Genomic DNA, 6,890 nt, shown 5'->3' with positions numbered 1-6,890 from the left:
TTGCCTCCTGTTCTAAATCTATTAGTACAGTATCAACATCCTGCACAGGCACTTTAGATAAGAGCACATCATCCTCATCGTAAATATAAGGATGAATTTCTTCTACTTCTTCACCTGACAATTCAATATTTTGTAGCTCTTCCCTACCGTTACACTGCTGCGCCTTCTCTTTCTCTTCCCACTTAGAAAGTGTCTCTAACACGGATATATCAAATACTGTGAGTGATCTAATATCTCTGCTGTATCCTTAGATGCTACTGACCCCTCATCCACATGTTCAGTCTGAGTATGCTGATCTGTCTTACCAATTACTTCAACTACTGGCTTAGGAAAAATAACCGCCTAGTGAGCGCCAGTGTCCTCATAGACGGGAACTAGTTTTCCTGCCTCGGACAACTACTGTTTCCTTTATTTCCATTATAGTTGAATGGCACAGCATTGCTTTCCGCACTGTTGTTTCACTGCATAATTTTGTTCGGAACAAAATTACTATCATTTGGATGCCATTGTTGGTTCTGATAATTATTTCTCCAATTCCTACCTCTCTTAGGATGACGAACACCTACTGTTCTGATGTTTACATTGCCATTCTGCTCGTTCTTAAAATTACTACTAGTGTTATTAGCATTTCTCTTATTACGTGCTTGCTCCTCATTGGCAGCAACACGCTCTACACGTTCCAAATATTCAATGAAACGATCCAGATTGTCTCTAGGGGCAGATATAATTCTAGTTTGCCAATACCATGGCAGTTTGGCTTCAAGACCTAGTATTATCATTTCAGGTTTTAGCTTTTCGGCCAAATGTGACAAACGTGAGATCCATGACCTGGCAAACTCTTTAATAGATTCCTTGCCTACATTGAAGCGTTTTCCACTCCAAAATTCTCTCAACACTTTATTTTGCTTATTGCTAGACCAATACTCATTAATGAAAGCTGTTTTAAATTCCGCTAATGTTTTACACTTCAACATAACATCAGCTGACCAACGCATGGCGTCACCTGATAAATGGCTTCTAATAAATGAGATTTTCTCTTGTTCAGACCAAGTTGGTGGAATCACATCTTCAAAATCGTTCCAGAAATCTAGCCGGTGGATATTTTTATCTGGATCGAACCGCAAGAACTGCCGACACCCGATAAAAGCGGCGTTTGCAGCTACAACTTGTTGCATACTACCATTACCAGAAGATACTGAAGCTACTTTACTCTCAATGTTAGCAATGTTAGTACTAAAATTTTCTACTCTCATTTCAACATTATCTACTCTTTGCACAATATGAGTAGTATCAGTTTTGATTGCATCTACTTCTGCTTGACATATGTTTACTTTTATATTAACATCTTTAAACCGATCTGAGCACAGTTCAGATTCCGCCTCGATCTTTTCTGTTAACTTGTGCTCCAGCTTCGCATCTTCCATTTGGAAGTCTTTGCGAACCTCAGCAACTTCGGATTGTACTGTTTTATACATTTCAGAAAATTGTTGAGTAACCTTTTTCTTAATATCCTCATGATTGCAATCAATTTTGTAATTCAAACTGTCCAGATCCTCTTTCAACTTATTGCAACCAGTCTTGAAGGAAGTTTCTAATTCAACTTTATTGGATTCTAATTTATTGTCCATTACCTCAAACCGTTTATTAAACTACCAGAGCAGTTCAGAGTCTAATGCGCTGATGCAACTAAAACTGTTCAAATTAAAGGTTTATGTGAATCCTGGCCATAATTTGATGATAATGTTCATCAAACGCCACGCTAAATAATAGTAGAATGTGTGCCCCGCGGCGGCACGTAAAAATACGACATACGCAAACTGAAGATAGATCATTAAAGTCATCCCAGAATTAACACTTCGCTCGAAAACGATTTCATGGTTATGCGTATCCCGAGTAACTTATTACGGCATCCGAGGCTATTTATAGCAATGATACCGACGTGACGCGACTCCCGGCACACGTGGTGCGCTAATCAGCGTCTGGAGAGAACTGGGGCCTTTTTTCCTCGCGCAGCGTTCTTGTATATAAAGCCGCGTTGCGGACGGCTAAGGGAACGCCTGATCATATCGGCTCTCCCGACTAGCCGCTGGGTTAGTAATGCACCACTTTAAGTTATCGAATAAATCATTGCTTCCTTTGCTGATGGCCGATGAATCTCTCAATTTAAATGTGCAATCAGCACACAGGTAAGTAATCATAATAAAAGTCTGACATGGCTAAGTCAATTATTTTGGGTGAGAAAAATAATTTAATTACACTACACGCAGTAGACGAGCTCTGAACTTGCCCTTTGGAGATACGCTATCGCTATAGTTTTATAGTTATTCAGTTGAAACTTCTCATATCTTTATGATTATAGCGGATCTCCCTTCTACTTAAATTTAAACATCCTAGGTTTATTTATTCGGCTACTTAATTTATCTTGCTTCCTTAATTTTTAAGACAAAAACCAGAAAATCATGAATTTCAACTAAAATTTTAATTTGTGAGATCCAGAATACTGTTTCTACTAAATTATTATGAAAAAGGAATCTAAATATAAATTTTTAAGTTTGTAGCTCTTTTCCGTTGGGGCAATGATTTTTACAGAAAAAAATCCAAATTTCTAAAATGGGTAAAGTTATTGAACTGATATTCAACACATATTGATTTAGTATTACTCCTGACATGCTAGAAACGTTTCAGGTTATTTACTTGATTTTTAAAGTATTGCGCAACATTTATGACGTCAGAGCTAGTTACAGCGGGCTGGCTGGAACACAATGGAAAGACTGATGTGAATGTTATACGGCGTGAGTAGGCTGCTTCCCTACAAGTTGAAAACAACAATTCAGAAGATCATCGACAGCATCGATGTTCCGACACTTGAGCGAGTCATTCAGAATTTCGCTATTCGTGTGCGCCACACCATCGCTAATAATTGCAAGCAAATCGAACATGTCATAACCTGAATCTGAATATCTGTAATGACATTTACATGTTGAATAAAGTGTGTGCACGCCGTAGTTTGTAACTAGTTTACGTTTTTTTTCATGTAGTTCAATAATTGTCACCCTGTATTTTAAAACACTCAGTACAAATACAGGCGGACTGTCTGTCTGAGTTTTGTAGTCTGTCATTGTCAGGCGGTGACTGTCGTATAGATGGGTCGGCCTTAGCATGATGTGACCGACAGGAAAACGGGCGACGACTGCATGCATGGTCAGGTCAGCAGACATCGATTACTGCCTTTCTGGTTTGGTGGGTCGGCTTGGAGCAGACTTCCACCCCAGCACAAAAGACTCACAGTGACTAATCACTTGGACCTATGACGGAAACCAGTAGCATTCCCAACAAAACGAAGTCGAGCATTCACCTTCCCTACTGCCAGCCTCAGGTGCTCATTCCATTTCATACCGCTTTGCAACGTTACACCTAAATATTTAATCGAAGTGACTGAGTCAAGCTGCACCCTAATAATGCTGTATTCGAACATTACAGGACTGTTTTTGCTATTCATCCGCAATAACTATATTTGGAGCAAGCTGCCATTGATCACTCCAGCTAGGAATGTCGTCTAAGTCATTTTGTATACCTCTGTAGTCGCTGAGCGACAACAGCTTCCCGTACACTGCAGCGTCATCAGCAGACAGCCATAAATTGCTGCTCACCCTGTCCATCAGGTCATTTGTGTATATGGAAAATAAAACATCTGATTGGGCAATGTAAACATTCTTCACAGAAATGTAACTCTTACATCTGCCTGAACGGTTCTGTGTTGTCATACATGCCTTCCTGAAAATAACTACGCCCTAAAATAATTACTAACAACATATATTAACAGTTCTGACTCTAGTACTAACATTACCAGTTCACTCATGTAACAGAGAAATATATGTTTCCTAGTTAAATTAATAAAGAAAAAAATAACGCCACGTTCACTGTTACTGGCACTGCTACTGTTTCTGCCAATAATCATCTCTAGTTGTTTGTCCGAGCTGTTAAACTTGTCGACCGTATCGTATACTACGTTTGAACATTCACTTGTTTATAAGAATGGCTTAGAACACTATAAAGATGTTGACGTCTAGATGGCCTACGTCATAAGCCAAGATAGTTGCCTTTGCAGACAACAGGTATGATGAAGTCCTTTGCTGTTCATTCGAGTTTAGATGTCCGGTAAAGACCAGCTAAAGAAATACCACGGGGTTGCAATCCAGTATTAACGTGGTTTGTACTGGATGACTCCTCTCAGAGTTTTAAGAGTGACAGGAATCGGAAAGTGGCACTCTGTAATGTGAAGAACATCTGCCCACAATGGAGATGGAAGAGGAGTACGTCACTTTCACTAAGTTCCTTCTGTGTACTGTTGCTCCATAAAAATACTATCGAGAGCTCAGACGCAAAGCCAGTATTAGACAATAAAGGAATATACGAGTATGGAACTGCTGTACGAGGGAAATTATTTTCAAGACAATACTAGAAAAAGGAAAGAAGAAATAAATTAAAAAATGGGATAAAATAGGACATATGACGCAGTGACAAAAAACTGACGGAACACTGAAATATCTCAGTCGAAATTAACTAAAACTATATTGCTGGACAACCATCATGTCGCAACCACATGTTTTGTCGCACTACAAGCGGTACAACTGTCTTTCCCCGTTCACTGTGCCTTCAGCAACAAGGGGACCGATTAGTTTGTCGCCTATGGTACCACACCTAACGTTAACAGACCAAGGACGCTGACGAGCAACCACACGCATCCACTGTGGGTGTTCCATGCTCCAATAATGTATGCTGTGCCGATTAACTTCACTGTGGTTCTTAAGTATTGACTTCTCGGAGAACATTAACTGAGAAAACAATTGCTTGTCTCTTCGTATCTGATTGAGTGTCCAGTTGCAAAACCGCATTCGATTCTGGAAATCATTCACATTAAGTTCTTGATGCAAGAAGATGTTGTAAGGATGGTATTTGTGACGGTGTAGGATCGCTGAAACGTACTTGCATGAGGATTAAGAGCCACCGCCCCTGATGCTGTAATTTCATTATAGTCCAGTGAAACTGTCAGAAAAAAGCCTGTACCTTGCAGAAGGTGGGGTAGAAGATTTTTTTTTTTTAACTTGTTCATATTGTTGGAAAGGTTAGGAAACCAAGTTTTGCCAACAAAATTTCTCTTGGGAAAACTTTCTGCAGTCAGAAATCTTCGAAAATTTCGGACTTTTTTAGTTTTTTCAAAATATCTCAGTTTCATTTGCTCATATCGCTTTGACGTCTATTTTCTTTTTTAAAGAGCACAAAATGCTCTACAAATTTGATTTTTACCATTTTTTTCTACTCCCAATATCTAAGGAGCTACAGCGCATAAAAAAATACCAATTTTTCAAATTTCGAGCAAAGTGGCAAATTACCTAATTTTTGAACACTGTTATTTCAGTTTCTGTTTGTGTAGTACAAACATATTATTCATCATGTTATTCATTGGAATTTACCATCTCACTCTGCTGCAGGGCCAGGACAAACAGCATCATATTCAGTAACTACGAACATATTCACGTCGTGACTTCTGAAATTTTCCCGGCGTATTTCTTCTTCTAATAATTTCCGGGTATTATTAGAAATTATTAGAAAAAGATATTCACGTCGGATTGCGTGAAGATTATTTGTGTTACAATATGTAATACGATTGCATGCAGGTGCCGGACATTTCCTACAGTTGATTGACGTTAATGATCAGTTATAAGAAAAAGTATGTAGGAATTGTTCTTTAGCGGACAAAAGCGTATTTATTCTTTGGCGGGCGGAAGGCAATTGTCTCTAGTGACTGTTCACAGCGCGCTGACAGCTATTAGCACACAACAATAAGGGTCCTACAGTTTGGAGTCGCTTCCATTCAGTATATGTTGTGGTGCTGAAAATGAGTATGTCTGACATGAATTTGTGTTTCATTTGCGAAAACTCTGTGGTGAGTGGTGGATGCAATATGAAAAAGAAAGGACTGAGCACATTTATCGATTATAGTGCTAAACGCAGGGAGTCTGCTCACACCCGTTTTTTGAAAACGCTCAGTGAAGTGATGGTGCATGAAGCATGCTACAAGAAGTACATTAATGAGAGAATGATAGCAGCTAGCCTTCGACATCCTCAGGAACCAACAGGCGTGCTACGTCGGTCGCAGGAAAACGGTCAGTTCAGTTTCAAAGAGAAATGCTTCTTATGTTGAAAAGGGAATTCTGATGACTTCTTAACCAAGCAGTTAAGACTGCCGTATGCCAAACGAAATTTTGATGAAGGGTACCTTATCCACAAAGTGACTTGGACTCGAACTGTTTGCTTCTAGTCAATAGCTCAAAGCTATGCTTCTTACCTACAACGTCAATTTGGACCTCAATTTGTTATTGTATTTGATGGGTATCCATGTGAGGGAGACAAATGTAGCACAAAGAGTGCTGAGAGGATTCGTAGGTCCAAAAGACCTTCGGCTGACTTTGTGGTTGAATCAGAGCTGGCGAACCAAGTCCCTCAGGACAAGTTCTTGTACAACGAACGAAACAAGATGCGTTTGATCACTCTTCTTAAAAAGGAATTTCTGGAGTGTAGCGTTGAAGTGCACAAGGCACAAGAAGATGCTGACGTTATGATTGTAACATCTGTCATTCCAAGAACCAAAGATTTTGGAAGTGTTGTCATTGTAGGAGAAGATGTTGACCTGCTTGTGCTCATGACCGGTTTGGGGCAAGGCATTGAAAACTTATTTTTCTTGAAGCCAGGAAGAGGAAATGCAGAAGACAAGTGGTTTCCCACTGCATCTTACAAGTTTGACAGTGAATATATTCTGTTCACTCACGCCTTTAGCGGATGTGATACAACATCCGCTTTTTTTGGTCAAGGAAAAATTAAGTGCTGCA

Source organism: Schistocerca serialis, chromosome 5 (genome assembly GCF_023864345.2).
Source record: "Schistocerca serialis cubense isolate TAMUIC-IGC-003099 chromosome 5, iqSchSeri2.2, whole genome shotgun sequence".
Taxonomy (NCBI): Eukaryota; Metazoa; Arthropoda; class Insecta; order Orthoptera; family Acrididae; genus Schistocerca; species Schistocerca serialis.
The sequence above is the reverse complement of the archived record's forward strand: the minus strand, read 5'-3'. Positions refer to the sequence as shown.